The 27,564-nt window shown below is 41.5% G+C and overlaps 1 pseudogene; it reads right to left on the reverse strand.

Annotated features, from left to right (window-relative positions):
• Positions 1-2,267: 2,267 nt before the first annotated feature.
• On the reverse strand, positions 2,268-26,746 carry LOC120553578 (annotated as a pseudogene).
• Positions 26,747-27,564: the final 818 nt, after the last annotated feature.

Genomic DNA, 27,564 nt, shown 5'->3' on the forward strand with positions numbered 1-27,564 from the left:
TAGGATGAAACCATCCATGCATTGTGAGGAGCTTTCTTGTCTTGATATCAGTGACTTCTTTCTCTTCCTTTGGCCAGGTTAATATATCAGCTGCATCTAACGACTGGCAGTGCATATGTGTGGATGGCTCGGACCTTTTTCTTGCCATTCAGCTGGCTCTTCAGGACCTGCCTTACCCTGTGTGGGTACTTTGCTGTTGCTGACTGCTTTGCAGCCTCCTTATGGTTTCCGTCCATCTTACCTCTCTTTGATACAATCTGACCACATTTATCTAATCCGAACGACTTTCCGATGTCATTTGACAACTTTGAGTTGGCCTCTATAGTCGTCTTCCACAGCCCCATTGATTTCTTAATGAAAGTTCTTAGTGTCCTGTTGACGTTACACAGTTCCAAGCATTCCAGTATCCATGAGTGCGGCATTGAGTCATAGGCTTTCTTGGTTTTCTTTTCTTTGCCAATTCCTTTCTGTGCAATTTATTGGGCCATGTGTCTACTCATCTTAGCTGTACTGATGCCTGACAGGTGAGAGGGAAAAGGGCTTGGGGCCATTGGAGGCAGGGGAGGAAGAACTCTGCTGTCCTCCTCTAGACGATTGTAGGGCGGGATCTCCTATATTAATGTAATGTACTGTATTTTTTTCATGCTCCTCTGTTATTGGCTAAAACACCTATTATGATGCACCAAGGGAGGATTTCCTCCCTAACCAATCAACAACCAGGATACAAGATTGACATCACATTGGTCCAATAATAATTTGGTGTGTGAGTAACATTAACTGGCAGTAAACTTTTGTTTTTGTTTTTACAGTCTGGCTGTAAAGTGAGATTCATAAAGTAGCATATTAAAAAAAAAATTATAACAACAGAGACCAAATTTAAATTTTTCAGATTTAAGTTTCCCTTTTTGAATCCAGCTAGCAGTAGGTAGCTAATGTTACTCGTGTTAGCAAACGCAACAGTTAGCTTGTTGTAGCAGCCCTGAAGAACCGTAACGTTAAGCTTAAAAAACTTTCATGGCGAGAATGGATATTGATTTTGGGGCGCAGTAGCAGCACAGCGCTTTAAATTAATACGGTGGCCCTGAGAGGGAACTGCACTGCAACTTAAGAAAACGCACGCAAATAAACCACACCACGCAACAATAAGAAAACACACGCAAATAGCTCACAACACAACGGAAGTGTTTCCGGCAGACACTTGTAAGTGATGCACACACAGTTTGACTTCTTAACTCTTCATTTCATTGACATTGTATGATTCTAAAACATTAACTATTGCAGATATCTGCTTTTAAACTAGCGATATTCTTTTGCTTACTGTAGTTAGCCTTTTGCTAATTAGTAACGTTTTGATGTTTTCAAATTGGTCAAGATAATTTCTCAATTTAGAGTGATGGACTAGATTCCCATTGCACTCATAACAACAGTACGTAACGTTAGGTTAAAACCGTTGTGTAGTAACGTCATGAAATTTGAACTTATATTACAATTGACTGCGACAAGTAAACATGTCTGCTGTGAATCAGAGGTTTTGTTAGACTTTCGCCTCCATCAATTTGTTGTTATAAATATTAAGTCATGACATATTATAACCTTCATTTAATGTTCATATTTTAATGGGAATTAGACCGTGTATTTGATATATTGATTTTATTTTTTTAAACTTCCCGATCATCACAGTAACATTTAAAATACCCCTTTCAGAGCTGTAAGTTCAGTCACTCAAGGGCTGCTAGGTCAGTCAGGACACTTTTTTACATCTAGAAGATGTGCTGAGTTGTTGCTTTAAATGATTAGCTACAAAACACTACAATCTATAGACGTTAAAATAAATAAAATTAGAAATGTTCTTTAGGTGAAGAAACCAGGCTGAATCAGTGGGTGTTGTTGAACATCAGAAGACATTTTTGCATGTGATTTCTTATTTGCATGTGTTTTCTTATTTGCATGCGTTTTGTTATTTGCGTGCATTTTCTTATTTGCATGTTTTGTTATTTGCGTGCATTTTCTTATTTGCGTGTTTTCTTATTTACGTGCGTTTTCCTTTTTGCCTGCGTTTTCTTATTTGCATGTGTTTTCTTATTTGCATGCTTTTCTTATTTGCGTGCATTTTCTTAGTTGCATGTTTTGTTATTTGCGTGCATTTTCTTATTTGCGTGTGTTTTCTTAGTTGCATGTTTTGTTATTTGCATGCATTTTCTTATTTGAACAAACATGTTCAATGCATGGAAGGCAGAAAACCTTTATTTTTTTCAAGGTAACATTGCTGAGGATTTTGATTTATTTAGTTTGCAACAAGGTCTGCTTATAGTACACAGTCTGTAAAGGCTTTGCAGTAGTAATTGCTAACAGTTTACAAATTGTAAGTAGTACACTTTACATTAAGTTCAACTTCAAACAACCATTATACAGTATATACATATTTTTAAGAAAAATACTCCCTATTTCATAGGATTATTCCCATTGGATTTTACATAGATTTTGTGGGTTTAAAGAAAATAAAGAAAATTGCAACAAAAGATAAGCTGTAAACTCTGAATCTCCACTCCTCTCACCCAATAAACACACATCTAGCTGTCTGTTTTAGGACACATGTAGGACAAGAGAACGTTAATCATGTTCTCAATAATGGGACGTGGTGGGTGGAGGTTGTGTGGCAGGTGGTGGGCAAGGACCATCTCCCAGGCATTGATCAGATGAACGTTCAGTCCTTTGAACATGGTTCTGAGCACCTTGTTACACTGCAGCGAGTGCCAGTCACTGATAATTAGTGACGTTGAAAGTGACAAAACTTTAGGGTTCCCGGTCCGGATGACAACCAGCGTGCCTGGAGCCCTGTCCAGCAGCCGCACCACCGCCCTGCGGATGTTCAGCAGTCGCTGGATGTAGATCTCCATGGGAAAAGTGCCAAAGTGAGCCCAGATGCCAAAAACTACAACAGTGTTGGTGCCTCCGATTAAGCCATCTATTTCATTCGCAATGTAACGAAGCTCGCTGGTTGAGACAGGAACAATACATATAGGAGGACCATGGAAGCGGTATTTCACCAAGATGTTGTTTGCATAGTCCAAGGCCATGTAAGGTCCAGCTTGCCCCGGGCTGTGCAGGTCAAACTCCTTAAGATCTAAAAGTATTACAGAGGGAACAGATTTAGCTGCAGTGTGAACAAGCTGTTGCCATAAATCCCTGTGGATCAGCTACCTGGTAGTGCTGCGTTGAGGAATTCATAAAACTGCCTGACGGTGGAGTCTCCATACATGTGGACCACCTTGCCTTTCAGACACTGACTGATAGCAGATATGTTGAACTGACGAACTGTGGTGCCACCTAGTGCTTGCCAAACACCCTGGTAGTAATAGCCAGAGGCTCCAGACTTCACACTGCTGCTCTCCACCTCTGGTTTGCCTGAGAGGAAGTTAAAGTATAGGGATTTTAAGAGCCTATTTAGGCTGGTGGACCAAAGGAAAAACAAGGAAAAGTCAGTGCTTACCTTCAATCAGCAATGTTAAAAACCTTGGATTTCAAAGACAAACTAAAGCTCTATTTGCACTGGATTAGTATGGGGACCTCCCACATCTGAGTTTATTGTGGCGCATTTGCACATACTTTAATTTACTGACATATCTGTACCGCGAGAGTTGGCTACCCACAGGCGTGTGGAGGATGGCCGTGGAGGATGGCCAGGGCGAGGCCACCGCACCGCACTTGGGTTGGCGTTCCGTATCTTTTTGGGCCAGGCCCGGCAGAAGTTAACAGAGGCGCATACCCTATCCCCGCAGCATCACCGTCAGCCAGCAGACAAAGTAGCAGGGAGCGCATCCACAGGGATTTATGGCAACAGCTTGTTCACACTGCAGCTAAATCTGTTCCCTCTGTAATACTTTTAGATCTTAAGGAGTTTGACCTGCACAGCCCGGGGCAAGCTGGACCTTACATGGCCTTGGACTATGCAAACAACATCTTGGTGAAATACCGCTTCCATGGTCCTCCACATGCTTAATTGCGTTAACAGTCCAGGGCTACTACTGACAGGGAGAGAGAAAGAGACTGTATTACTAACAACCAATCCAGTCTGCTCAAAGCCATGGTCTTTTCACAAATAGGTTGCACATAAGGGGGAAAAAAAAGTATCTTCCACTCAAGGGGCCCTATCTTTACTTGCACCCTGTGCACCACAGTGCAATGCCCGACGCAAGTGTCAGTTTCCCGCCCAGCACCCGTGACTAGGATAAGCGTGTGTTTGACAGGGTGGGGGGCGTGGCATCACGATGGTGGCTCTCTATCGTGATGTTGGCCAGCCATCACACAACCCTAGAGCAAACTCCTAAAAAACATGGAAACTTCATAATGATAACTGGCTCTTTAACTAGAAAAAGATAGGAGGCAGTTCACTGAGGAGAGATGGTTAAAGTCTGTGATTATGGAAACGTTGTAGTATGCAGCGTCCTGATTGGTGGAAAATGCTTGCAGAAATAAATGGCTGTTGTCAGGTAAACATGTCACTGTCAAAGAGGCTGAAGCGAAAAGTTGACGTGGAAAAGCCAAAAGCCGAGCTTTAATGATGAATGGACTGATAAGCAGGCTATGCACTCGTCATGTATGCCTCATTTGCAATGAAAGATGCTGTTGCAAAATAATACAAACCGCATCATCATCATCAAGAATGAATAACGCGAACATAACGATTGCGTCAATCACGTGCATATAGCCACGTGCATCTGTTTTGGTCTCCATAGATTTACCACTCCAGCGGAGAGTTTGGTTTGTTCAGCCAGCAGTGAGGTTTACAAGAATTTGTAAAAATTTCAAGATTCCCGGCAACCTAAGATAAACAGTTAGACTACAAACCGACAGCTTTTGTTTTAGCTTGTTTGTAAAAATTCGCTATTTGCAGAGTAGAGCTGTGTTTGTGTAAAACAGCGCGGTGGACTGAGTAGATTGAAATATCGCTTTCTACATGTTTATGCCGGTCTACACAGGTGAGTGCATTGATAAGTATTGACTTTTTACTCACGAAGGTTTAATTGTAGCCTATTTACAGAAAAGAGACCAGGGTGAGTTCATCCGCCCCAGTGGCCATTGATAATCCTCTCTGTATCGTTCCCAGTCAGGTGCTTCATGTTTTAACATACACACATCCCGGCTCAGCTGTGTGTGTGGAGCTTGGGCATTGCTGGGTTAGGGTTAGGGTTAGGTTTGGCGGGCCGGATGTGGCCTGCAGGCTGCCAGTTGACGATAGCTGCTCTACAGGATCTAGATCACTTGTGCGTGGCTGGCAGTTAATCAAATTATTTACACACCAGTGGCCTCATGTGTACGCAGGTTTTCATGCACACAATGTAATGTATAAAAATTAACTTGCTGTGAGAATGTGCAGGCTGTCATGCAAACTCTACAGCAGCCATAAGAATGTGCGCGTCAAGTCTTGCCTGGCTCTGTAACAAGGCGAAATCTAACTGAAGTGCCGAAACTCACTAAATAATTTAAATTAAAGTTTCCACTCCAGTTACTGTCATACATCTATGACATTGTCTATAAAAAAACATAATTACTGTATATCCGCTGATACACCATACAAGTTTGATTATTTATGTGGATACGGTTATGTCCACATCAAAAGGCCAAAACCCAAATGGGAGATGCTGTTAACTGTTTAATCCATAGGCTACTTTATAATTACTTATACATATATACTTATATATACTTTATGTTAAACATGAGGGCGTAAAATGAATGAATGGATTCATCTCCCCAAGAAGTGCCGTGTGGATGTCATAAATAGAATGTGAAAAAGTAGTAGGAACTTAACATAGCCTATAAATAAAATAAAAAAATGTAATGCTACACTTATGTTATTAAGAACATCGTTCATTTTTCATAATTCTGCACATATTTCTGTTTCTGTATTTACTATTTCATTATTTAATTCATGATGTCAGATGACATGGTCGGCCACCAGAAACGCTGCTGGAGCAGGGAAAGGGTTTGATGAAAATCGGGGTGACGGGCTTGGAATCTTGGAAGAATGTTCCCACTGGAGTACGGAGGGCCTGGCAGATGGCTGGACAAACTCAGGGGGACAGTTATCAGGGGCTGGCTGGTCATGCAGAATCTCCTGAACCAACCGCTTGCGAACGAGTTGCAAACTCATGGGACAAGGAATCTGGCTTGACGTTCCTGGGCCCAAGAGGGAAGGTGAGGGTGAACTGAAATCAACCCAGTAACAGGGCCCAACGAGCCAGGCGTGAGTTCAGCCTCCTGGATGACCGCAGATAAGAGAGGTTTTTGTGATCCGTCCACACCAGAAAAAGTTGAGAGGAACCCTCCAGCCAGTGTCTCCTTATTGGTAGAAAGAATTTGTGACATAATAAGTTCTCATCAAAGCTCCGGCCCACCTTCAACCTGAAAAGAGTCTAATCAGCCAGAAAAACTGAAAACACCTTTGTGGGTGTTCAGAGGCTTTAACAAAAAGTTTGTTCTTAAACAGTCTCTGTAACTCTGAGTCTTACATGTTGAGTATGTTCATTTATGTCTCTGGAAAATATCAAGATATCATCTAGGTAGACAAACACGGACCTGTTCAGTATGTCCCGTAGAACATCACTGACAAGAGCTTGGAAAACGGCTGTGGCGTTGGTCAGGCCAAAAGGCATGACCAAATATTCAAAATGGCCGAGTGGGGTGTTGAAAGCTGTTTTCCATTCTTCTCCCTCCTTAATCCTGACGAAGTGTTAGGCGTTGCGGAGATCTAGCTTGGAGAAGACGGTGGACTGGTGCAAGGGACCAAAAGCAAAGTCGATAAGAGCCAGAGGATACTTATACTTTCATAGTGATATCATTAAGGCCCTTGAAGTATATGCAAGGACGTAAAGACGTATCTTTCTTGTCCACGAAGAAAAACCCTGCCCCAACAGGTGAGGAAGAGGGCCGTATGAGACCTGCAGCTAAAGAGTCTGTGATGTAACACTGGCCACATGGCCTCTTTCTCTGGCTGGGACAGGTTAAAGAGCTTACTGGAAGGTAGGGTTGCACCTTTCTCACCAACTCAATAGAGCAGTCATAGGGACAGGGAGGTGGCAATGACAAGGCTCTATCTTTACCTAAAACCTCCTGGAGGTCATGGTAAGCAGAGGGAACACAAGACATAGCAATGGGTTTCAGGGCGCTCAGATGGACATAGGACACCAGGGGGAGTAGCCAAGTGTTAACAGTGTGCATGATACAATGTACTCCAATTAATGATGGAAGTAGTAGACTAGTCAATATGGGGGTTGTGTAGTTTAAGCCAGGAGACACCGAGGACTATGGGATCAGTGGGTGAGGGCAGGATGACCAGAGAAATTACCTTGATGGTTACCAGACAGCTGGAGGGACAGAGGGGCAGTCCGTTGAGTGACAAGAGCGAGCAACCTTCCATCTAAAGCATCTTGGGGTCAGGAAGAGGCTCTGTTGGCAAGTTAGCTCGACAACACATTTCAGAGTCAATAAAGTGCCGGCTCTTAAATGTCTGGTGGAGAGAGTGCAACTGTAGCGGATCCAAGGGAGGCATAAAACTCTGGTGAGGAACTGGAACGAGCAGTGGGCTCAGGTAAGTGGGTTGAGATAAACGGGGAAGGGGAACCCTCTTGAAGACGTTTATCCAGGTGAAGAAATAAGTTCGTCAAAAGAATTTGTTTCGTCATGGGCGGCCAATTCATCCTTTACATTATCAGCTAGCCCCTTAATAAAAACTATCTGTAATGCAGTCTCATCCCATCCGCTCTCGGCTGCTATAATGCGGAAATCAATGGCGAAATGGGAGACCGGAGCGGAACCCTGGCAAAGGGAAAGTAGTCGACTAGTGGATTCTTTGCCCTTAACAGGGTGGTCAAAAACTTTCCGCATCTCAGAAGACTGGGTAACTGCAGAATTATAGAACACTACTAAAGCCCAGGGGTAAGCTCAGTCCGACATTAAACTCACAATGAACGCAATGTTGGATTCATCATTAGCATAGGTCTGGGGCTGCTGATCGAAGACTAAAGCGCGCTTATGCAGGAACTGCCTACATGTTCCTAACTCACCCAAATACCTGGCTATAGTGGGCAGTTTTGGGGAAGTTACTTTTAAAAAGTAGTGTTTGCTCGTTACTTGTTACTTCCTAAAAAAGTAATCCTTTACTTTACTTAGTTACCCCCTATGGAAAGTAACGTTTTACTTTACTCGTTACTTTTACGTTACTTTTAAAAGCAGTTGTCTCTGGCAGAGACTGAAGTTAATTATACAAAAGCTATCTTTGACCATAAAGCCAATCTCTGGTTTATCAGTGAAGTGTCTGAACTAGGCTACATTGCAGATTCTCTACTCACAGAGTGACGGCTGATTCATTATGAACGAGTCCAGCGCGGGTTGAATGCACATCGGCAGGTCATCGGCGTTACACGGTGTTAATGTGTAAGGTCCATATCTACTTGTAGTACTGGTCGCGCAGCCACGATGGTCCATGCATTGTCATAGACACTAGTGGTGTCAACAATAATTGATTCGGCAATGCATCGCAATGCGGGGCATGCACAATTCAGCATCGATGCGGCAAAGTGCCATAATCGATTATGTCACTGTTTATTTTCTGGCCTTGAGTGGACGACAAAGTTGTGAAGTTTCAATTACTTCTGTATCAAAGATACAGGAGAGTGATAATACACACATAGCAGCTGATAAAATCTGTTGTTCAATATCTGACTGCTTGTATTGCCTCATGACTGATGAAAAATTTGCCTTGTGTGCAGTAGAATTTTGATGCATCGCAATGCATCGTAGAATTGAATTGAATCGTTACCTGGTGAATCGGAATCGAATCGAATTGTGATGGCAGTGCCAATGCCCACCCCTAATAGACACATGCAGCCTCTTTTCTGGAAGTCCTTGCGTGTCTGTGCGACCGACACAAGTCCACAGCGGTCCGCTGCGTGTAGCCTAGTCTATGTATGAGCCCATCTCTACAGCATTCCTTCTGTGAGGTAGTCAGCTGTGTGTCTGCCTGGCATGCTCTGTTTGTAGGACGGCCGATTTAACCGCCAGTCTTCAGCGATGTAGTGGCATGTGTCATGTAGCTCTCCGCTCAGAGCGCCATCCAGTAAAAAGCCACAAAGCTAAAAACGCTCTCAAAAGTTAGCTAGCGTTGGCTGCAGCATTGCTCCGCTACTACAAGCCTCTGTCACGTACCTTGTGGAGCTTGTGAGCGTGCAGCTCAGAAGGCAGTGGCGCTGTCAAATCTGTCCCTGGGAAAAGTAACGTTGCGCCGAATTGAAAAAGGAACTACGTTTTGTTAACAAAATGTCAGTAGTAACGCGTTACTTTACTTTTCCCGAAAAAAGTAGTTACGTTACTGTAACGCGTTACAGTAACGTAACTACACCCAACACTGATAGTGGGGATGTAAGGTTCATGGGGAGCACTGGGTGGAACAGCTGACAGCTTAACAGATGAGGCCGAGGTGGTGGGAACAGAGTGATCACCAGACGAAGCTCCACTGGAAACCACGGAGATACGACTTGATCCAGGCGGCTGCAACACGGTGACATTGGCAGGTCCTGAAGCCCGTATGTACACTTTCAAGTTGACACCACTGAAGAAAAGCATGCATTATATAATATCTCTTACACAAACTACAACATTATCAACAGAACTACAAGAAAGGAGGACAAAAATCTTGCACTGCATTTTGTTACCCCAGCAACTTTACTGTTTTGGTTAGTCTTACTACTCTCCAACATATTGTATAAGACGCAGCGCTGTTTTCATCATCAGCTCTGATTAACCAATACCACTAATCAGTAGACAGACAAAGTTAGCAACTAGCTTGTGAACTGTAAAACATTTAGAAGCTACAGTAGACAGGCATCTCCCCCTGGAGATGGTGGAGACTAAACTAGAGCTAAATATTACCGTAACACATTAACACAACTCCAAATAAATGCTAATGTTGATGTCTACTGGATGTAAAACCACTGTTTGTTAACACTTTAGTCCTATAATATTTCAACAGCTTGTTGTGCTGCCCCCAAGTGACAAAGAATAATTAGTGTGTATTTAAATGTGGGCCTATTTTGACCTGATTTTAACATCTGTCCTGAGTAATCCAATCACAAGTGGACAGCTCTCAGTACATGTGTTTACCAGGAATGTAACGATGCATTGTGAATCGGTTAAAATGGGTTTATAGGTGTAAAGATTACAACCGGTTGAGATGAAAATGTACTCGCTATGGAATTTTTAAACGTCCTAAGGTGTCATGCTAGTTAACATACAGTAGGTAACGTTGGCCTACTGGTAGCTAGTAACGTTACCTAATTAGATTACTGTTACTTCCCCGTAAGCAGGCTGCGTTACTGCGTTACTTAACCATGATTTTGTTTCGTGAGACTGTCTTGACGTGTGAGCGTCGCGACGTCAGCGGTAAACACCGACATGTGTAGTGTTGAACAAGAGACAACATGGAGCGCGGGAGAGAGCAGGACCATGCAGCGTTTAATGCTTGGAAGTACCGACATTACTTTGAGTTTGACTCGGTTAAAGGTGACAAAAACATCAGCGTCCGCTGTACACTCTGCGTGGGAAGAAAACTTTTATCTAAACTTCCACCTCAAATCTGAATGTGAAACTTAACTGAAAAAAAACTTGAACCCCCAACTGACATGACCGCTGCGGCTACATCCAATTCCACCGGGCAAACCTCCGAGGGCCCCTCTCCTGCTAAACAGGTGAAAATAGACATAAAAGCGACAGGACTTAGTGCCGCTGAACTGAAGAAGCTCGTCGCTGGCTATATTGTCGAGGACATGCTGCCAATTTCCACTGTTGACTCTGAATTGTTCCGACGCATCGTAGAAAAAATACCGACCAAACACGGTGTCAAGCTGCCGCAGAGAGTCATTTGCAGGATACCTTGAGAGAGAATATGACATAATGGATGCTAATTTGAAGGCTGCACTCGGAGATGTAGACTTTGTTTCCACCACTGCTGACATCTGGACGGTGAATAACAAAAGTTTTATGGTTGTAACCGTTCACTGGATTAATTCCACTTCAAAGCGCAACAAGGCCGCCCTAGCATGTAAGAGAATTAGAGGCAGGCACACCTATGATGTAATTGGAGCAGAGATTGAAGAAATCCATTCATCATATGGACTGCATGGCAAAGCTGTTGCCACTGTAACTGATAATGCATCTAATTTTGCCAAAGCATTCAGAGTGTGTCAGCCCTGTAATTTGGAGTCTGAATCTGAAAATGAAGAAGAAGGTGATGATGAGGAACCGACTTTTACAGATGTCATAGAAGCTCTTTCAACCGCATCTGGTGATGGACAGTTTAGCCTCCCTTTAACCTCATTTCAACATGCGATGTTGACAAACATCTAAATTCCTGTGCAGACACCAAGGCTGTATATAGCAGTGGGGAACCTTCAGGGCCTTCTAGGCCTAAAAAAAAGAATAAATAATAGATTTTATAATAATAATACTAATAATAAAGTATTCAATAAAAAAATGTTTTTTATTTTTTAATTTCTATCTCATTTAATTTAATACAATACATTTAATACATTTTCTCATCTATTTTCTAAAGTTAAGCTTACTGTCAAGTTCATGTCCTAAAAACATGTTATCCAATCAGAATCGTCTGTCTCTATTAAGGCCCGGTTAGCTGGCTCATTCATTGGTTAGGACTTCACGAATCCCAGGGAAGGCCAAGCTATGTGTTTTGGGGTGAAGAGTGATGGGCAAATCGACCAATCACGCTTTGATTTCAAGTGGGCGGGAAAAAAACAAAAGATTGTAGGCCTTCATGAAGTCCGAATCTCTGCAGAGTGGTGAGAGACAGAGTTAAATGGCAGAAGACGAGAGTGACAGTGATAGCATCGCCTTTTTCAAGGCGGCCTTTCACAGAAAAACTTGAAATAATAAAAAATGGAAGACCAACTCCAGAACTGGAATTAAAAGAAAAGGTTAAGAAAGTGGAAAGGCATTTCAAGACCGAAAATTATCAGCGATATCCATGGATGACGGGCTGTAAGAAAACAAACAGGCTGTACTGCTGGAGTTGTTTACTTTTTTTACATCCGACAAGTCATCCACCTGGGTCAGCGGCGGATTTGTCAGCCTTACAAATCTGACAAAGTCAGCCCACCGACATCAAGATTCTGCGGCACACCTTTCTTGGAAAGCAAGAGCTGGCATTTCGAGGACATGAGAGTAAAGATTCGGAAAACAAGGGGAACTACTTGGAGTTGCTGGAGTTTTTGGCGGGGTATGACAGCCCTCTGCGCTGTCATCTGGATTCGGCCCACTGTTTTCATCGGCACCTCCAGGAAAATTCAGAACGACCTGATTCAATCGGTGGCAGATGTAATGATCGAAGCAATGAGGGAGGAGGTGAGGAACACGCCTTTTGTCTCCGTTATGGTAGACGAGACAACTGACCTAAGTAACACCGCTCAGATGTCATATGTCCTGCGTTACACCACTGACGGTGGTGTGAAGGAGCGCTTTTTCCAGTTTGGTGATGTCAGTGGTGATAAGCGCGCAGAAGCCATAGCTGGTCAAGTTTTGGAGTTTCTGGAGGACTGTGCCTGCACCAATAAGGTAATTGCCCAGTGTTACGATGGAGCTGCAGTAATGGCTTCTGGACTGAATGGGGTCCAAGCTAAAATAAAGCAAAAAAATACCACAAGCTCTCTTCGTTCACTGTTATGCGCACTCTCTGAACCTCGTCATGTCTCAAAGTGCTGCTAAAATCAAAGAGTGCAAACATTTTTTTCTCCCACCTAAGTGGCTTCGCAGCCTTTTTCTCAAAGTCAGCCAAACGCACGAAACTCCTGGATGAAATATGCCAGCGAAGACTGCCCAGAGTGACTCCAACACGGTGGAACTTTTCATCACGTTTGGTTTGCACTGTGTATGAGCGGAGAGAAGAACTCTTGGAGCTCTTTGAATTCATTGTTGACAACCACAATGATTTTGATGATGATGCTGTACACAGCGCTGATGGATACATTGCACTGCTGACGGGCTTCGAGTTCTGCTTTCTCCTCACCACATTCAACTCCGTGTTCGCATACTCCGACGTGCTCTTTGGGATCTTGCAGAATAAGGAGTATGACATGCAGTTCTGTTTGTCCAGCATCGAGGACTTTTGCAGCACCACAGAGAGAGAAAAGGCCACATTTGGCTCCATCTATGAGGACACACAAGTTGGGGTTCCCAGTGGGTGCAGGGCACGGAGAGTTGGAGATGTGCGCATAGCGTACCAGCAGCTACACAGTGAAATCCTTGACAACATTCTCACTCAGCTGAGGAACAGGTTCAAGGATCATGAAAAACTCATGTTCCTTGCCCTTCTGGACCCCAAGAAGTTTGCCTCACACATAGAAAACTTCCCCAACTCTGAGTTTCAGAGCCTCTCAGAAAACTACGGGCTGCATTTTGACCTATCCAGGCTCAAAACTGAACTGACGGTCATGTACAACATGGCAAACTTTGAGGCAAGGAGCCCATGAGACCTGCTGCACTTTCTGACTCGTAAAGAGCTGACTGAGAGCATGCCGCAACTGTATCACCTCACCTGCCTGGTGCTGACCATCCTCCGTGGAGCGGTCTTTCTCGGCTCTGAAGCACATCAAGACGCACGCCAGGAACAGTGCTGGACAGGATCGCCTGGGAGCTTTGGCACTGATGTCCATAGAGAAAGGACTTCTTTTGGAGCTCAAATCAAAGGACAAACCTTATGCCATCGCCCACTTCACAAAGAAAGACCGACGAATGGACTTCGTTTTCTTGTAACGTAGGCCTATGTTATAAACCACCTTGATTATTATTTCAAGGGATTAAGATTACTGGCCAAGTGGACATTCAGGAATTTGTATTCATTGCGGAGGTTGTCCCAGCGCAAATTGCCTTTAATTCAATATGTAATCAATCTATCAATATATCAAACGTATCAGAAGTGTGTGGTTGGATTTTTGTTTTTAGAGGGTTTTTATTCCCCCATGCTCACTTGTCTGTCCCTTTCCCTGTGGAGAATTAAGGAGGTAGAACCTATAAATTAAAAGTGTGACTTTAATTTATGCACTATACGTAATTGCACAAGGAGAGGGCATTTGCAATTCATTGCAACTTTAAAACATAGTCTTTGTATTACCAGCTTTGTGTAACTTTTGGCGTATTGTGATTTTGAAATTGTATTGTAGATTGATGATGCTCATGAATTTATTTGTCAATGTGTGAATGATTTGTAGCGCTGTCCTTGGCTGGCCGTGATTTCATAGCACTGTCCTTGGTGATGAAATGAGCCTCGGTGTCTGTGTCAGCAGCGTCACGGGGTGACATTCTGGGTGACCTAATTTTATATTTCCAGATTTTGGCTTTGCTTATGTTCATTTAATTTCAACTATGTAGCCTAAATGGTCTCTAGTTTTCTGAAGTTAATGTTGAGAATGTTTCTTTTTGCGGAGAATGTTATTGACGTTATGGTCTATTTGTTTACATCCTTGTTATCGTTAATTAAAGGATTGCACTTGTTTAACCCTTTCAATTAATTGTACTGTTGCTTTTTTCCGCGATGATTTTTTTCCAGGCGGTGATGGCCGAGGTGAAAGCCCAGCTGTAGTACTCACGGTTCGCCACTGGTATATAGGAATAGTATTGCAAAATGCTCTGCTCTTTGGACTAAAGCAAGTCGATCAACATTTGCCTCTGTACAGGTGGAGGAAGTCAGCCGCAGGAAACTTATAGTACCCACATCCACAAGGTGGAATTCCCTTTAGAAGGCCATTTCCAGAATCATCACAATTCCGATGATGAATGAGCTGAATCCCCTGTGTGTAAAACTGGGAATCAAATGCCTTAATGAAAGGGAGTACCTATTCTTACAAGAGTACTGCACCGTGATGAAGCCCCTGACCGTAGCACTGGACATCTTACAAGGGGATGAGTGCACCTACGGGGCTTTACTACCAACACTCACAAGCCTGATGTCAAAGACACTTGCCCTGAAAGATGACCTCTCTAGAATGACAGCCAGCCTTCCAGATGTTATTGTAAAGGTAAGATTATTATTTGATAATTGATTTGGGTTAAAATGATAGAATATAATTAGAGCTGGGACTTTATCGCATTAATTACGATTAATTAATTACAGAAAAAATAACGCGAGAAAAGAAATTACGCATTTAATCGCTATTTATTTTTGCACTCCAAACAGCGCGGAACGTTGCTCGTCTTACGATATTGATATGCGATTAATTGAGATGAAATAATTACAAAGCCTCTAATTAATTAGATTAATTTTTTTTAATCGAGTCCCACCACTAAATATAATAAAAGATCAATTATTCATCCCCTGTTCAATATCAGGGATATTGATCATCATTAATCATGAATATTAATCTTAGCATCAATAGAAGATTGAAATAAAGAGGTCAAAACAGCCTCAACCAAAATTAAGTCTCATACAGTATTGATAGCACATGAGATGGTTTAGGTCAGTAGAGCCCACAAAATAGTTAAAATAGCCAATTTATATTGTAAAATATATATATATATATATATATATATATAATTCGCCGCTGTCGGCGCTTGGGCCCTAATTAACGATCCCCACTACTAGTCGCTCTCAACGGCAAGTTCACCGAAGCAAGCAGGCCTGGGTCCGGAACGCAAACTGAAACAGTGGATGGGTGAGTCAGTTTAACACAGCACAACCCTTCTCAGGTAGGAAAGCATACACTCATCCAGGCAAGCACAGGTCTCATTCACACACTGTAAAACTTTTTACTGTAAATTTACAGTAATATACTGGCAGCAGCTTCGCCAGTAAACTACTGTTTATTTACAGTAAGCATACTGTATTTTAAAACTACAGTACTTAACTGTAAACAGGTATACAGTTAAGTACTGTATTATATGAATTTACAGTAATATACTGGCAGCAGCTTCGCCAGTAAATTACTGTTTATTTACAGTAGGCATACTGTATTTTAAAACTACAGTACTTAACTGTAAACAGGTATACAGTTAAGTACTGTATTTTAAAACTACAGTACTTAACTGTAAACAGGTATACAGTTAAGTACTGTATTTTAAAACTACAGTACTTAACTGTAAACAGGTATGCAGTTACTAACTGTATTTGAATTTACAGTAATATACTGGCAGCAGCTTCGCCAGTAAACTACTGTTTATTTACAGTAGGCATACTGTATTTTAAATTTAAGGTATTTTACTGTAAATAGACATACAGTTTCTTACTGTATTATTTTAATTTACTGTATTTTACTGGCAGCTACTTCGCCAATATTACACTGTAAATCTAAAATATCCTTTTATGTTCATGTCTTTTTTTATTTACTGTAAATAAACGTATTATTTAATTTGTTTTACATTTATACACTTGTGTTGGCAGCATAAAGTAATACTATTATAAAAATCTCAGAATACTGATGCAGAAAAAGAAATTCTGCAGCTTTAAATTCTACCTTAGGGAAGACTGCAATAAATAATCAGTCCTAAATAACAATGAAAAAAGGCAAGATTCAAAATCTAATTAACTCTTTATTTATACTGTATAGTAAATATCATGTGAGTATACAGCACGTTTAAAGAAAGGTACAGCAGTTTGCAGTTTTGTGAACTGTATCAATGCCGTAGCAGAAAAAGTTAACACCCGTTTTGCGGCGTGTTCGTGACATCCAACATACGCACTCTTCTGCATACAATAGAAAATGTGTCTATCATTAGCAATCTAAATCATCCGAGGCAGACTGACCCCGAGCTACAAGGTTGTAAAAGCAAGAGGTCCGTATGAAATCAAACTTGCATTAAGAAAAACATGTTTTATGTGTGATCTTATGGAGAGAAATTACACTACCCACAATCCTAAGTGTAACAGTAATGTCTCTGATTGGCCCAACTTCGTTACCATAGACAGGTTTACGTATCCACAAAACCGGCGCGGGACGCTAGAGCGAGCCTCTACCATTGAACATCTACGATAGTTTCTCTACACAGTATTGTAACTTGTTTTCAAAATGTTTTTTAGTGCTGAATCAAATGTTTCATAATCACCAAAACTAGTAACTCATCTTGTAGCTGGTTGGCTCAGTTCCAGGGTTAAACCTATATATGAGCAATTTTTGAAATGTCAATGAAACACTTCTGGAACCACCGTAAAAAAAAAAGTGAGAAGTCCCTGTTGAGCTCCATGGAGTCACACACCATTATATAGCCAGTCACGATCCCAATACACTGCAAACAGGGAAACTGGCCAATACAATAATACAGCTCTATCAGCTGCAATAACTAAACTAAACAACACAAAATCGATCAGTATTTATCGGCATATATTGTTCATTGATAATTGACAAATGGTATCTGCACCTAAACAATACAATGCTATGAGAGAAGATCAAACAAAGTCCCACTTGAAGTCGTTGAGCTTCCTGATTAGGGTGCAGACATGCAGGTTCACTGTTGATGGTTTCTTCTGGACCATCTTTCCAGTCTCTCTGCTGGGTGCCTGTCCACTGTATGCCTTTGATCCTCTCTCAGGATTAATCCCCATGCAGATTCTAAATGACAATGTAACACAAATGCTATAGGTTAGTGAAGAAACGGTTAATTTTGGAGAACATATAGTCTTTCAGTGTTAAAGGAGCTACAAGCTTAATTTGTGTTTTTCTTATACAAGTAGTATTCAGCTACTAAACAGGTTTAAAAACAGTATAATATTTATACCAATGTATAAGTACACATTCCAAAGGAAATAAATACAGTTACCAATAATTAAGAAATCTCCATAAGTATGTCATTTCTGGAAAACATATTTTAAAGCCTAATACAATTATTAAGTAGACTTTTTTCCTCCTGCATTTGTGGAGAATATTTCATGAACATTAGAGCTGTGTTTTTACAGTATTATTTTAGAAAACTTGAATGAGAAAAACATTCTATTATTTTGAAATGTCACAAAATGTAACAATGCTGCTTAATGGTAGGTAGTTAATAGAGATGCACCGATTACAACTTTCTAGGCCGATTCCGATTTTTCATTGAGTTTGATCTGCCGATACCAATTTTAGGCGATTCCGATAAAAACTAATTCTAACCACTTTAAAGCACACGCAAATATTTATTTTCTATCTTTTCTTTTATAGAACATGTTTTGAACAGATAATGGATCACTATAAAATAGAACTATATAATTACTCCTGGGGTGGGTAATCCAAACACATCTAAAGTTAGTAAATGTTAGAACCATTTCCTTCTTTTCACATCCAATATTCAACTAAAAATATGTGATTTATTAGCAGGGAAAACAGGTAATGGCTATACAATAATATATAAATAACAAAGAGAGTGAGAGTGCATAGTCGGAGAATAGAGAGCGCACGCCTTCACACCACGACCGGGCCGATCACGCAAATCGGCCAATTCGGCAGGTCACCAGCCGGTCAATCGGTGCATCTCTAGTACAGAGCTGCTGCTACAGCGTGACGGGTGACGATAGGTACTTACAGCCTATTGTGTGCTGCACATTGTACACCAAATGAGCTGTGCACAAGCAGACCTATAGTTTTGGTTTGGTTTCACCCGATCCAAATTTGGTGTCGCGAAATGACGTCAAACCCCTAAGTATTTTTATTATTTTTTTTCATTTTAGTAAATGTATATGCTTGTAGTACATCAGCAGCTTTAGCTACTGAAATTCTAATCTCGGAGAACTTAATCAATAAAAGTCATCAATCCAGGTGTGTAATATGTGTGGAAATCTCCTACCTCTGAATGAACTCCAACGACCATGCAGCATAGTCCTGGTATTGCAGGTTAAAGTTGTAGAAAGTTGACATTAGAACAGCAAGCCCCAGCACAAAGGACACTCCCCTCACTGACAACCTAGCCCTCCACACTTTTACAAACCACTGCTGATCAGTCAGCCAAGTTGGACCTAAAAATAATATGAATAGTTAATAGAAATGGCAACAATATGATTACACTGTACATAAATTAATTTGATCTGAATTTATTTACATATCCACAGAATGTGATTGTATGTCTCCATGCGTATGGCCAGGGGTTCAATTGCGATTTGTTATGTGAGGGTGCTCTTCCTAGGGGGTCCGGGGTATGCCGGAAATTGAGTCTTCCATGATATGTGCAAAACTGTAATGTTAAGAGCCTATACTATACTCTGCATTGTTGTAGTATCAACAGGTATTAGGGCATTTAGCATTTACATTACTGTTAATCAGTCATCACTAATGATTACACACTGTATTACCTTGTTATGATATAAGAAGTGACCCATACAATGTGCCAAACATAATGTGCCACATGAAGAGACAGTGCAGCATATGACAGTAACAACAGCAGAAAAAAAAAAAGAAGGATATCATCTGTTAATCCTACCAACGTAGACACGTTGGCGTTATGTAGTTGACCTTGACCGCAGTGGTGAATTGTCTGCAGTTCTGGGTAGCAATATCATGTTGTCAAAAGCATCACTTTCATCAAATTGTATGTGACATATTTAGATGGTATGTGCCGTGGCTGGAGCCCCGGATCCCCGCCCAATGTAACCCTGCGTATGGCTATGGTAGAATTAGACTTTGGTGACTAGAAATATAAAACAAAATATTAGGCAGTGTGGCTTTATCCAACAAATACAAAAAAGAAGAAAAAATGCCTGTTAACTAAAGTTAGTTTTAGATGGGAAAAGGAGCAAATATGAAGCCACTGAGTTTACAATAGAACAGTTTCAAATGTTGTTGTTAACAAAAAGTCCGCCAAATGTGTTTTTGAAAAAAATTACAAATATGAAGCCACAAAATTGACAATAAAACCGTTTGAGAATAGATAACACGTCAATATTATATCTTCGTTTGCACAAAAAAGTCTGTAATCTAAAGTTATAGCTAGTTTTAGAAGTAAAACTAAGCAAATATGACTAAACAATGTTCATTAGCAAAAAAGTCCGCCTAAAGTATTAAAAAAAATTACAAAGATGAAGCCACAAAATTGACAATGAAACCGGCCGGAAACAAATAGAGACACCGTCAATATTATAACGTCTCTTTCCTCTTCTTTTTGCACAAAAGTCCGTTATCTAGCTAAAGTTATAGTTTTAGGAGTAAATATGAGAACACAAAAAAGTCTGTAAGGTTACAGTAACTTTAGTTTAAGAAGAAAAAAAAGAGCAAATATGAGATTCAGCAGGGTTGAGGATTTTTTTTGTTTTATTTTTAAAGATCACGCTCCAAAATGTCTGTACAGTCTAACGTTAGGCTCCTTGAGGAAATCTTCTAACGATAACTAATTGTGTTAGCTAGTGGTAACGTTAGTGACCGTGACCTGTCAGCTAACGTTAGCCAACATTAACTGATGCTTAACTTTACTAGCTAGCTAGCTAGCTAGCTTAACGTTAATGTTACTGAGTGATCTGCTGCCATATCTGACAACAAATAAATCGATAAAACTATCCTTAATAACATTTCAAGGCATGCAGGCAAATAAAAAGATTTTGAAACTTACATGAATGTTGAAAAATCGCGTCCTCTTGATGCAGCTGCTACTGTCCATGCGTTTTCCTTCAGAGACTGAATGATGATACGCATCACCGACCGAGTCCGAGCCAGTCACCGTGAGAAAAAGTTCTTCCCCACCCCCCTCCCACACACACACCCATACACATACAAATAATAGACACACTTTTTGCCGTAAGACATAGTCCTGTTATACTAAATATTTTCTCACTAATTATTAGCTGCTAATCCCACTTTTTTCCCTTAAAGCATAATTTGGAAAGAGTAGCAACAGTGAAATGTGCTGCATGTCTTAAAATAGACTGGTCAGAAAAATAAATATGTTCAAATTCAAAGTGTAATTCCCGCTTTTTCTTTATTTTCCCGAGATGCACTGCGATTAACAGTAAATCCCTGTAATCTGCAACATTCTGGTGATGGTGCTGTAATATCATTATTTTCTCCCAGAATGCATTGCCACTTACAGTATGATCCTGTATAACATTAAAACAGTAAGATACTGTGAGATTTTAGCTGTAAATTTACATCAAAGGGTTACAGTGCACGTTAAATGCAAACACGCAGGGAGAGGGGACCATCAAATTTATGTTACCGGCTAGGCTCGCTGTCTGTTCTTTGGTACGAGCCCAGGTTAGCTTAGCCATGCAACGGTACACATTGCTATAAGAATGTGGTCACATGTGGCCCAGACCACCTCAGAATGTGGTATTAGCGATCGGATTTAAAGGCTTCCTCAATGCATCCTATGGGCATTAACACCTTATATTGTACTTAGAGCTGTCCACTTGTGATCTAATCACTAGAATTGGATTTTAATACCAGGTCAAAACAGGGCGTTAATGTTATTTATCTTTCTTAACTGCCTGTATTTGCAAACTTTTGAAACTTGAAACCAAGGAGATGTATATATTTATTAGAAGTCACACAAAATGCCACTCCTGTCTCTTTTCTCCCTCACCTCTGAAAGAGCTTCTCCTCAGTGGCCTTGATGGTTTGTTTGTATAGTCCCATGGCTTGGTCAATCCTGGCATCACAGCTCAGCTTCTTCGGCTTGTAGCAGAACCAAGGCTCGCCTGTACGGAGGTCAGTGTGGTTGCACAGCGGCTGCTAGGTTGGCCGTAGGCAGACATTACAGATGGTAGTTTCAGAGATGGAACCTGAGCGGAAAAGGCTCTTGAAGTAAAGCCTGTCAAAGTTTTCGATGTTCAGTCTTTTCAGCACTGGGATAGCCTCATTAGGGTGAACCAGTGTCACCTAGATAGAGAAAATAGTTAGAGAACCAGAGTTAAAAGTGCATGTAAAAAGCACAAAGATTTTTCATCTCCTCAACAATTTAGCCCTTTTACTTCCTAATTTGAGCGTTGCAGAGGTGATACAAGATTGAGAGATCCCCCTGCATACAGACAGCCACACACTAACGTTAATGTTAGCCTACTTGCCTTGATGTGAGGGGGTGGCTACGGGAGGACTTGATCGGGAGAGGACGGCCGAGCAGGATGGTAACTCGTCACTTGTAACCGCGTTACTTAAAATGGCAGGAGTTTCTTCATTTCCTTGGATCACTTGCTGGTGAAGATGCGGGTGGTTTAACAAAACATAAAAACAAACAAATCTAACCGGCATGCGTTGGGCGGCAAGCCCCGGTGATTGATTCTGTGCAAACCAGAGGCCTTTACTACGAAGCAGGATTTGGCGTTAACGAGCTAAATTCAGGTTCAACCCAGGATTTTCTGTATCACAAAGATGGATCACTTGTTACCGGGTTAAATCGCCGTGGTAACTTAGGCTGAACGCCTAACATGGTCTGGAGCAGGTTATGTTGGAGATTAGAGATCAACCGGTGTTAAAGCACCGCCTACTGACCAATCAATACTTGATTGATAACAGCGTCACCATTCTGAGAAGACCAGGTGGAGCTCGATGTGCAGAGAGAGAGAGAGAGAGAGAGAGGGGTGCGCTCATAAAAGTTTAAACATTTTAGACCGACAACCCCGTTAACATTCACTGATGGGTATCTTTATGAAAGATATAGATTTTAAGCGGAGATAATAGTATCTAATGTAGACTATTATAGTGGGTGTACTGTATATTGGCCAGAATCTGCCTTTGGGGGAGGAGGGGGGCATATCATAGTGGGGGGGCCTGGGTGTCCTCCCTCAGGGAAGTTTTAAGCATTAACAACTTAATTTCCTGCATTCCGATACACTTTTATGCACCAATTTACGGTAAAAAAAAAAAAAACCTTAGTAAAGTACGGATGACAATTCAAAATTGATCAAACATAATTGAAAGTATGTTGTTACGTGTCATTGGGCATTTTTAAGTGGGTATATAGAAGTCCTGGAGTTTACTATTACGTAGACTACACCACTGGAAGTGATATTGATAGGATTGATAGGAAGCTTTGTGATTTGCGCAAAGCAGCGTCGCATTTTTTTCCAGCTTTCCTTCCTGCATTCTGCCTGTAAAACCGTGTCTGTGTTATTCATATTTATGTAGAATTAAAGTTTGCTCTTCTTATGTAAAATATGCGGCTCTTGTAGATGTTTGTGATCATGTTGTGCAAACACCGCTTCTTTTATGTGAATGCGCACCGCTGGATTGGGAAACCCTGGGTTGATTGAACTAGTTTATAACCACCGTCGTGACACAGCTTATGCGGGACCGTGGTTGTTAGGGTTAGGTGAAGCCAGATATGGTGCTAATTCTCTCATAAGAATTTGCAACTTGTAAAACAATTCACGTGAAGTGAATACAGAGTGATTTGTATTCGTAAATGTGTATCTGTGTCTGTGCATCTAATTTGTAACTCATATTTCATCATTTGTAAGTGAACTTAATATTTTTCAATGTAAATATACATGTAAATCTCCTTCTATGTGTGTGGGTACTTTTGAGACAGTTTTTCCGCGCCGTTTGTGGTCAGAAGATATTCGTGTCTCAGGTGACGATCCCAGCGCTCTCCAGTAAATGGCGGTAATGCAACTCTTATGGATGCCAACTGCTGTTAAACTACATGAAGAAGCCTTGTCAAACGTTACAGAGAGACAGTTGGCACCATAGACATAATAGAATCTACTTGATGCTTCTTGATTTACGAATACAAATCACTCTGTATTCACTCGTGAATTGTGTTTTACAAGTTGCAAATTGTTATGAGACTGTTTGAGCACCATAGCCGGATAACTGAAAGAAATCCAGGGCTTGTTGATCTTGATTCGTAGTACAGGCCTCTGGCTCATCTCAAACTGGCCTAATGTTTGCATACTGTTTAGCGTTTTGTCCACATACTAATACAAAGTTCAGTCGATCAGCAATGAACAGGTAGCAGATTTTTGATGATATAAAGGAGACACTTTCAGACAACGTATTTGTTTCCTTCTTATTTGATACATTCCGTATCAGATAAGAAGGAAACAAATACGTTGTGAGGCATGCATGGAAGAGAGTGGCACGTGTTTGCATAATTTTGAAATATTTATTCTTTATCAATTGCTATGCTAATGCTATGGTGATAGATATAAATTACTCTGCATTCATTTGTGCATTGTGTTTACAGATACAAATCACTTTGCATGTATTTGTGCATTGCGTTTCACGAGTTGGATATTGATATCAGCCTGTTTTAGCACCATATGGGAGCTATTGGAGCAATACAGCATGACCACACCCACTCTGAACACCTACACAGGTGATTTCAGTTAATCTGGCTGATTAGTCCTTGGCTCACTTTGAAGGTGGGCCACAGCTCAGATGGAAATGTATTAGGTCACAAATCTTTTTTAGCAATAAGAATGATAAAGCTGTCATTAGTCCTGTCCTAACAGGTGCAACAAATCTAACAGGAGACTCTTTTGTCTGAAATGAAAATGTCTCAGTGGTCCTCATTTATGGAACGTGCGTACGACCTAAAACAGGCGTAGGACGGGCGTACGCCGATTCCTACGCAAAGCTCGGCATTTATCAATTTGAACGTGAGCGTAGGCTGCGATAAAATCTCACGTCTGGTCTGAACTCGTGTACGCAAGTTTTCGAGTCAGCGTGGACTTGCGGTGCAGCATATAATCAGTTTAACAGGAGAAGGAGAAGTCATCAGTTGATCACTTATCAGCAATGGCAGATCTGGCTCTTTTAGAAGACCTTTATGCGCAGTACAATAGTGCACACGTACGCGCACGGGCCACGGTGGAGCGCTCCATCAGATTAAGGGCAGATGGCTCGGTCTTGTATCAGCGGGGAGGGGGGGGCTACTATATACGGCAGAAAAAGTCTGCCACATTGTTTTAGCCTGTGGGGTTCTGCACAACATTGCGCAGGTAAACCGGGTGCCATAAATGTAGCGATGGAGCCAGATGACCCGATGCCCAGAGAGAAGCACAGCCCCAACTGGGGGCTATACGAAGGAGACAGGATATTATTCCTCGCTTTTAAAAGGGTTAGTGTTATGTTTGGCAATGATAGGCTACTCAATACAGGAACCATGACGATGCACAACATTTTTATTTATTCTTCAGGTTTTCTTTTCTCTTTTAAAGTGTCATTAATGGCCACAAGTGAATGATTTATTTCTGCCATTGACCGATTTATTTCGGCTTGTTTTTCCAGCCCCTCTGCTGGAGGCGGGAGACGAGGTGGTGGTCCAGCACGGGGGCGCGGAGGACACGCGCTCTTCCTCACAGCTGTTGCCTGTTCTGACTCATGAAAAAAACGTGAGTAAAATAAGACACTGCATAAACTCCGCTACTGTGTGTTTATTTAATTATAGGTACACCATGTAGGCCTAAGCGAATGCAATATAAGCCTAGTATAAGTATATTACTATTAGGACTATAGCATAGCCTACATATGTCAAGGGTGTATAAATTAAATAAACTTCAGCTGGAGTCTGATTTACTACGGCAACACTGTTGACCGCATCAGTGATCTCTTTCCATTCCGCATTCTTTCTACAGCCTTTAATACCAGTTTTCAGGCTGCCAAATAATACACACATTAGTGCAAATGAACCTGAGATAACAGGGTTTCAGTCTCCACCTCTGAAAAGTGCCGTTTCTTAGCCGGATTACGTCTCGCCATGTCGTAAATTGTAGGGGCGAGGCCTCAAAACTCATTTAAGTGACGATCGTTTCCAGCCGCTGCATTTATCAATGTACGACCATTCTTACGCTCTGATTGGTGTGATGCGAACGTTTCATGAATCACACCTGAAAGTCGTAAGAGGATTTCTGCGCTCATATCTGCGCTGGTTTCTACGTTAGGTTGATAAATGAGGGCCATTTTTTCTGAAATTTGAATGGTAAATCTGCAACCATTATCATTACAAATTGCACGGGCCGTGCGAGAAATAAAATGTAATAGACATAGCAACAGTAACTAAGAGGTCTTAGTAAACAATCAGTTAGAAGATAGATTTAAAAAAAATAGTGTATAGCATCACCTCAACCTGCGTGTCTCCTTCCCAGAATAAAGAGAATACAGCAGAGTAGCTGCCATTCAGATGATCCACCACCTGTCCAGCCACACCTGCACTAAGCTTCTGGTTGTGCAGCCGGGCGAGTAACAAGTCTCCCCCAGACTTCTTGGGACGGCCCTGGAAATCAGACATATTGATCCTAACCTCCAGCTGATTCCCTACGTGCCACTGTCCTCCCCCCCTCCCTGGGAGAATGGTGAAGGTGCTGTGAGCTGGGTCACTGGTCTGCTCCAGGGAAAGATTAGCTGGCAATAGTGAAGTTTCAGGCCAAGCAATGGAGTCCAGTAGGAGGCGTTCCTCCAGAGCGTCCTCAGGGGACAGTGGCTGGAAGGTGCAGAAGCCCCGATGCACGTCAGGGTCAGTGGAAACTCTCGGGGCCATGATGGTGGAGTTCACCTCATGCTGAAACTGGCTGGGGGTCTACGGAGAGATGGTGACAAATGCACTAAAAGCTAATTAACTAAACAAAGCAAAAATATATACACATTGAACACACATTTGAAAACAATACAGTGAAAATGGACTAAATTAAACATTTCAAACAGAATCAACCCTTCAAGTGATTCTACTAAAACCAAGTTCTCACCTTCAGTATCTCCATGTTACGTAGAACAAGGATTAAAACAGCCACAGCCAGACAGAGGAAGAGGATGCTGTACTCCTTTCATATACAAGCTCTGGCCTTCATGATAGTCTTCATCTATGGCTGCAGCTTAGCACCGTGAGCACTTCCTCCAGTACTGGATACAAAAAAATTATACAAAAACAATGGGGTAAGTGACACCTTGTTATATTAAAGGATATAATGTATATTCCTACAAAAATTCAAATGGGAAATGTCTAAACAAATAGTATGTCAACCTTTATAAGAATTATAATGACTAAGCTAAATCTAGTCACCCAGAAAATTTGTATTGTATCCTAACTGTTCAACATTATGACTCATACTAGAGTCCGGATCGGGCCGAATTTTTCTGTCCTAGTCCGGCCTGCGTCCGACAGAGCTGTGTCCGAGCCCGACCTGAGCCAGACACAGTTAAAATCTCTCTTTTTTTTCTCATACTAATGACACATGTACGTTTGTTTGTGTGGAAAGCCCGCTTTTATTAAGTAACTGTAGGAAGGCATTCAGAAATGTCAACAGATGAGCGCATCAGCAAACATGGGGCATCAGCAAACACATTAATAAGCTGTTAATATGTTCAATGTGTTAACCTTTCCTGATCGCTTAGTTTCCGATCGTGGTCAGAAAACCAGGTGAGACTGGTTACCTCCAGGGCCGACGTTATAAAAAGAATAACGTGGGGGTTAAAATCCTGTTTCTGGTGAGCAAATGACTGAACTGGGCTTTCAGTCTGGGGTTTATTTTGGACACCGCACACACTTTGTACAAAACTTAAACTTATTCCACCATCTCTGCTCCGGTCCTCTTTCTCTATCTCTCTCCTGCCCACTTTACACACGCACTGAGCTCTCTTAAGGCAGTTAGCCTACACACCAACCAGCCAACCGTCGGCA

The sequence above is a fragment of the Perca fluviatilis genome, chromosome 23 (assembly GCF_010015445.1).
Source record: "Perca fluviatilis chromosome 23, GENO_Pfluv_1.0, whole genome shotgun sequence".
Taxonomy (NCBI): Eukaryota; Metazoa; Chordata; class Actinopteri; order Perciformes; family Percidae; genus Perca; species Perca fluviatilis.